Source organism: Musca autumnalis, unplaced genomic scaffold, assembly GCF_047663935.1.
Source record: "Musca autumnalis isolate F117 unplaced genomic scaffold, ASM4766393v1 scaffold_2, whole genome shotgun sequence".
Lineage (NCBI taxonomy): Eukaryota > Metazoa > Arthropoda > Insecta > Diptera > Muscidae > Musca > Musca autumnalis.
Window position 1 is genome coordinate 102,202,350 of NW_027411755.1, and position 7,723 is coordinate 102,210,072.

At 35.1% G+C, this 7,723-nt stretch overlaps 1 long non-coding RNA gene across 1 annotated transcript; it reads left to right on the forward strand.

The window, feature by feature from the left end:
* Positions 1 to 2,599: 2,599 nt before the first annotated feature.
* LOC141394370 (uncharacterized) lies at positions 2,600 to 5,073 on the forward strand. Its single transcript, XR_012410386.1, has 2 exons — positions 2,600 to 2,849; positions 2,945 to 5,073. It is a non-coding gene; the product is annotated as an uncharacterized lncRNA (long non-coding RNA).
* Positions 5,074 to 7,723: the final 2,650 nt, after the last annotated feature.

Genomic DNA, 7,723 nt, shown 5'->3' on the forward strand with positions numbered 1-7,723 from the left:
CTTCTTCTGTGTGCTTTCTCTTGTTGGACCTCAGCGGCTGTGTAAGTCAGTTCGTCGGCGTCAAGCTTCGTCGTGTGTTTTTATATGTTCTTGTCGGCGTGTAACTTAATCTATCTGCGTTTAATTTACGTTGGAGAAATTACCCAATCTCGTAACACAGTGAACAAATGCGGTTGCGTGACCTGCTCCTACATCCAGTCATCCTGTCCTACATTCGACCTCGAATGTTCCTTCCATGGTTGCATGTAATCCGACACTATGCTGTAACACTTGGGAACATCACGTATCTTCTCAGTTGACCTTTGGACTATCTCACGCGGACCCATGAACTTTGTCCTCAACTCCATACCCTTATTTAGTCGTGGTAGCTTAGTGGCTACGAGTTCGTTAGGGTTGCATGAAGTTGCATAATTTTTCCTTCTACAGTACTCTACTGGATTTCCCCGAGGAATCTTTACCAAATTGTTCTTTACTTCGCTATTTAACCTTTCCATTGATCTTCCTATATTACGCCCAACGTAACTCTGGACTGTACTACTAACTCGTTTTATCCCACCAAGTTTTAAGACTTTTCCAATGTTATCTTCTACAGAATCTTTTCCCGAGCCGTCTTCCTTCAAATTCGGAATGGTGGTCACATTAAAATTACCTGCAAAACATTTCCCAAAGTCCGAAACAGAATTGGTTTTCTGTGGATTTGAACCTTTGTTTGCAGATTCCTTACTCACAGGAACTTCTTCAGACACTGTATTGACGTTTTCTCTTTTTCCCTGATCTGACACTTCTACCTTGAGCTTTGGTTTTATTTCAATATTACAGTCAAACGACTTGTGCCCTAAATCCTTGCATTTAAAACATTTTGTTTCAGGTACCTTGCATTGGTGTGCAAGATGTCCCTTATCACCACATTTGAAGCAACGGGCTGTCGTTTTTTCGGGAAAAATATCGTTTTTGTTTTCCTGTCTAACTCGTGAACTCGACGGACCTTCACTGCCGTACATTTTTTCGTATACCTTAATTTTCAACTTCAGGTCATCTACCGATGTTGCTTGGTATAAAACGCTATAGTTTAATTTGCTGTCCGGTATGCCCTCGACAAAGTATGTAATTAAGCTTTCATCGTCTAATTTAATTGGCTGACCTATCTCCATCAAGCTGTACAGGTATTCGCGAAAGCTTTCATTATATTTCTTTTTGCGGTTTGCCAACTGCCTATGTACCTCAACTGATGATACCAGTACGCCGAATTCCCTTTTTAGAGATTGTTTGGGCGTCGTCCAATTTTTAATACACGGCTGACTTCTAACGAAAATTTTTGCCGCCCCAGTCAACAACTACTTGCCATAAATAAACTTCCGTAGATCATCCCATCCGACTGTGCAAGCACAGTCTTCAAATTCACGAAGCCATTGGTTAACATTAGGTAACTGATCGCCAGAAAAGCTTGAAACTGAATCCTGGATGTCTTTTAGCGTGAATAAATTGCTGTGTCCAACTACCGATGTGGCTTCACCGTATTCAGAACCCTCATCTTCTTGTGCGGAATGGCCGAAATATTCGATAAGGCGAGCCTGCAACTCACTCTTATTTCCCGTACGAGGCAAATTTAATTCCCTAATTTAACTTTCAAACCTTCTACTGTCAACGCATCTATTTCTTTTTTGTCCATGTTGATGTTCTGTCTGTCAACAGCCACTTTACAATGTAAAGAAAATAATCTATCTTCAAAATTAAATATTAAAGGTAAATAAACTTAAAATTATGCTTAAGTAATTATTGCGAAAAATCAAACGAAAAGTTTACAACAACGAAAATATTCTTCTTAGTAGTGAATTACAAAAACAAGCAATGTGCATAGCCTACGTTATTTCTTTTGTTGTATGTTCTTAGCTTGCAAAAACAATGCGCACAATCATCACCCTAGTCAAATAATATTTAACGTTACTTCTAAGCTGCCGTTAAATTACAAGAACAATGACACTCAGTCTCCCTAAATATCAAATTTGGTTTTACAAAAACAATGCAACATTAATACTCTTTACTTCTAATGAACTTACATGCTAACACATTAACTCATAATTGCGTCATACATACAAGTTCAGCTGTACCCAAATTCTTCTTTTCCATCAATTGTTGCTTGCTTTGATTTTTCTCGATCACCAAATTGAAGGGTCGCAAATTCTTGTTGACATGCCAACAATTTGCGGGCTCATTGTTGTTGTTGCTGCTTCTATTTGCTTCTGTATGAACCAACGGTGACTATGACTTCTTATTGTTGTTGTTGCTTTTACAAGGTATCAATCGACGCACACTATTCAGACTACCTGTTGTTGTTGCTTCTATCTATCAACAAACGGTCACACAAATCTCTTATTGTTGTTGTTGTTGATTTTTTTTTGCTATCACCCAACGGTACCGTCTTTGTCAATTTTATGCAAACGAACAATTGTTGTTGTATCGATGTGCACAAGTAGTTTTTGTTGATCATATTTTAATGGTCATTAATATATTTGTTATGTCACCCTGCTTTGTCCGTCACCATTTAAGGGTCACCCTAAAACAGAGTTGTATGTTGATCATATGGTTGATCCCAATTTTCGTTCATTTTAGCATGTGCCGGTTGGCAGCTCTGCCATTTAACGAAAAAAGGAGAACGAAACTGACGAACAACTTCGGCAGCTCAATTGCAATAATAAAAGTTCAACCGGCAACATCAAGTGTTCGTACAAAGAAATTTGCAAGTTGCAAATTTTCCACGTGTGTGCAAAAGTCAAAGTTTAAGTGCTGTACAATAACTATAGCACAACTTTCAGTAATTATTTTTAATATTGTGTGGCGCAAAAGAAAAGGTAATCTACGGGAAACAATCACCACTTAAAAAAATGCAATAAGCATTTTAAGGATTTTTTCCAGAAATTGATGAATATATTTATTCTATTTCTAGACGAATCATCTGCCGCTAACGGTACCCAAAACAGCGTGGCGCGATACCTGGGTACACTTATCAGCATAGTCCAACACGTGTGGCTACCAATCATTGATTTGCAATAGCCAACCATTTGTGCAGAAATTAATTCGACCAAGAATTAATAGTGACTTCCAGCAAATTTATTTTGATTGGCGAAGTACCCAAGGCATTCGCCGTGTGCTGTTAAAATATTTGTCAGTTTTCCCCGCCAGAATTCCGTTGGCAAACAAGCACGTTGTTGCCGGTCAATTTTTTTTGCCACCACACAATCACGTCTTCAGCGGATTGCTTTGTTTAATTATTGCAAAAACATAATTCGAATTAATGCAATATATTTGCATTAATCAACAAAACCACACAACCTTGTTCCAAGAAACAAAATTTTATTTGGGATTCTCCACCTAACCTGAAAATTTGTTGATGAGTGCAACAGCTGTCTTTACATTCTATCACTTTGGCATATCCACCTAGCCAAAAGTGTTTGCACCTACACGCACACAAAATAATTACCATCATCCAGCTTTTGCTGCATATGAGGCCGAACACCATCGAACAGAAACTCTTCGCCTTTGATTAAAATAAAAGCAAGCAACGACAAGCAGAAAAGTCAACGCCTAGTTCTTCACTTAGTGAACAAAGCTTTTGCCAACCCAAAATAGTGATTTTCATTTTGCTGCTTCATAAAGCCACCGAAGATTTTCGCAGCTACGAAATATGTGCTAAAGATTAGTGTGCACACTCGAGTTTTGATGCCACATTCTTGTTTGCAATTTGGAATTTTCCATCATCGTATTTTTGCCCAATTTGAATTGATGTCCACCAGCCGTCCAGTATTGTTTGTGATCCGCAAGTTCAGGTTTAACAAACGGCAATAGTGGTGATAGTTTTCATTGTCAATAGAAGAAATAAATTGCCGTATGCAGCCATAGAAATCTCCATAGTTAAAATTCATCGACCTCCAATTTCAACTTTGTCTAAATTGAGCTTTTACCATCAGTCACCTCACCAATTTTCATCACCAGCAGTTTGTTGTCGTCATAAACCAAATACACCATAGCATCCATTCATAACCAACAGTCATCATTAGTTTGGAAAACACCATTCTCAGTTCCAGTTTTCAACCTCACCATCATTTTTGCATTCAGTTTACGCTCATCAAGTTCATCCACACCAAAGCTTTTCACCATCAGCAACTGTGAGTAATCATAAGTAATAACACCAGAACATCACCACGGGAATAAATACTCTAACAACCAACTTGTACGTAAGTCTAGATTGCAACCAATGAAGGACGTAAATTTATCGTAACCATTTAGTTTTATCGTGAATGGTTCAGATAATAAGGTCCAATATTCATTTAGAATATTTATTTAGAGAATGAAGTTTTATCTGGTATAAAACACAATAACAATATTTCGTTGCTGTGAAATTATATTCATTATATAAGAAGCCAATTCGCAAAAAAGTGAAGCCTATTTTCAGGCATATTAAAATAATTTTGGGATTTTGGTTATTGAAATTTGAATTTATCTATAAATTGATGAGACTTCATTCTAATAAATTAATCATCATGTTTATGTGTTCTAATTATAATTTTGCCTAAAAGTATATAGACTAATTGTAATTTCTTTTATATATTTCTAAATTTTAATATTAATTTAGTCTATAAGTTTAATATTGATCTCAAATTATTTTCTTTATATAAACTTAGTAAATAAGTTTATATTTTTCAATATTGAATTTTCACCCCCCTATTGTTACCCCGATAATCCCGTCAATAATTTTATGATTTTCATTGTCTATAAGCGGTCTTGATGACCAAACTCATAGCCTACACGAGCTCGGTTAGGGTTGAGGAAATATATAATATAGTAACATAATTTGTTGGTCGTACACAATGGTACGAATTGAATGGGATTACCTTTCAAATTTATACAGATCCATTTTGGATTATAATCAAATTTATATATCCTTTCTAAACATGAATTATTGCTAGTAATTATATTTACATTTAATTATAATTGAATTATTGTTATTGAATAATGCCAATTATATTGATTTATACAATAAACGCGTGTATGTCATGAATTGAAGATAAACATAAACATGTCAGGCTAATTTCAATAAACGAAAGGTAAAGTAAAAGGGGTAAACGACAGTCAGGCAAAACTTTTGGGGGCTCTCATAGTACATGAGGCCCATAGGGGATTCAAATGTAGGATCCATAGGGAGGGCATACGGGTACCCAATAACATCCGGGACCCAACAACAACAATAATCTTAATTTATAGCACAACAGACATTGTTCTTTTATAGTTTTATGGAAGCTAGGTACAGAATTATTGTGTATGTAAACGAGTGTGAGCCGCTGAGTGAGCTGGAGCAAAAATTATAAGACTTTTGTCAATCAGTCATATCGCCGACACCTTGATATAACAATGAGGAAACGTATACACACACGCTCGTCAATTACATATAACAAAATGGCGCCCAACGTGAAGCCAGTTTTACTGGATTGATTACATGAATATATGATGAATTTATAGGTTTATCAGATGTGGGTCTTGACAAGTTTTGTATTATCATAATTTTTCAATTGCAACATCAGGTATACTAATACAATGCACTTCCTGAAACACCATCTCATTGGAAAATATTTTTGTCTGTCACAGAGTCGTTGTATATATGAAACGATTCAGTTTGCGGCGAATATAGAAATCAGATTTCATGTTGTACTTTAATTTTAGTTAAATTTTGTTCAGATTTTGGTTTTGAATTTACGAGTCTTGAGATAGTTCCTATATAAATGGAATATTCAAATGCGACGTATTGTAAATCAAATGGATCTTCGGTTCTTGAACGTCATCTTAAAGAATAGTATTTTATTGACTTGGATGATTGTAGATATAGAATTATTCAAATTGCGATGAAATATGTTAGACAAATTTAAATTTTTCTTACGGCAACTACAATGTAGTCATTCACAATGTATAAATTTATAATCGTTTAGAATTAGCGATATTGTATTTGTCGATTTTATTTTTGTGCTAAGTTCAGTATTGTTATATGAGAAAATCAAGTTTGTTGTTGCTTTAGGAGTTTTATTGTTGTTTTGCTGACTGTATCGTAACCCTTTACGAATTTTACCTTTTATACTTTATGAATACAACATTTTCGATTTTTGTTTTTGAAGAATCTGAGAACGATAATAATATTATTGGTGATTGAGTCCAGGTGTCTATGAAGAAGTGTACATCAAGATATCGTATAACTTATGACAGTACCAACATAATTCAGACATCACATCTTATTGATCATTTCAATCAAGATTTAATTAAAACTTTAGAAAAGCATCTAGAGATTTGTACATAATTCTATTGAAATATTTCGATTGGAGAAAACATCTTTGATATCTTTTGGAAAAATACCCTAGTGGTAAATAATAATACTGGTGTTGATTGGTTTAAGATTTTATTTGAGATTCGATTTATTGAGATTGAGATTTGATTATAGAGCTTCGTCGTGGGATGTTTTGAAAATTTTTCCGATCGTTAGTTTGGATCTGTGGTTCATCAGTTTTAGTCAGTTTTTTTTTCAAAACTTTGTGATAGTTAATTACTATTCACTTTGCTTACATTTTCCGTGGTAGTTACCATTCTATTTCCGATTGCGTGAGGCATAGGGTCGTCGCCCTCAAGACATTTGTTTTTCTCTTTTTGATTAAAAGACTGCAGGAGGGGTTTGATAGGCTCAAACTACTGATTGCTAGTTCTTACTTTTAAAATATATACGCTTTGAGTAGCAATATATTTTTGTTTGTTTTCACGTACACACAGGGTGTACACAGAACTGGACTAATTGTTTCCGAAGACTGGTCTTCAGTTCGACTCGAGGTCAGCTGAAGTACCTTAAGGTTGTAGGGGCGGTTAGTCTGGAGAGCCTTCGGACGGCAGCGCTCAACCTTGAGTTGGAGCATTTTCCGTAGGACTGGTTGTTGTCTGGTTGCCGATTTCCCAGTGTATCTTTAGAAAGCCGTTCTATGCTTAACTAAAGATACACTGAAGAGACCTCGAGAAACTCTTTGAGGAAATTCTAACCGGCAACAATCACTCCTACGTTTTGAACAGTTTACCTCATAGAACAATAGGGGTAGGCGAAGAGGACTGAAGAGCCTATCGAAGTCCTATATATATATATATATATATATATATATATATATATATATATATATATATATATTTTTTTTTTTCCTTTCTTCACCAGCTAAGACCTTTCTTTTTCTGATTCGAATATTATTCGAACTAATTTTACCCGGACTTACATACATTTATACTGATCTATCACAGCCTAGAGAAAAATAATTCATTACCTCAATTTATTCTGGTTTACAGAATTTCTGAGCATTTGTTCTGGTATTGAGAAACTTTGCAAGATTTATTGTTTTTTTTTGGTTCGATCCTTTTTTTCGAAATACCTGACCTGTTGGAACCATTTAAATTTTCATATTGAGATTTGTTGCGTATGAGATTTTCTATATTGGACTTTTCGGAACCTTAAGGCAGTAACCGTGATTGACTGTTTCATCTATATATCTTTGGTATTTTTGTTGAGTTTATGGTATCATACCTACCTTTTTGAAAACCTGTCGGTCATTAGAGAAGACATTTTTGGATTTTGAGCTTTTTATTGAAATTTCTTGTTGGACTGAGTAGTACAAGGACATTTTTTTTTTGTTTGTAACTTTTGTTGATTTGT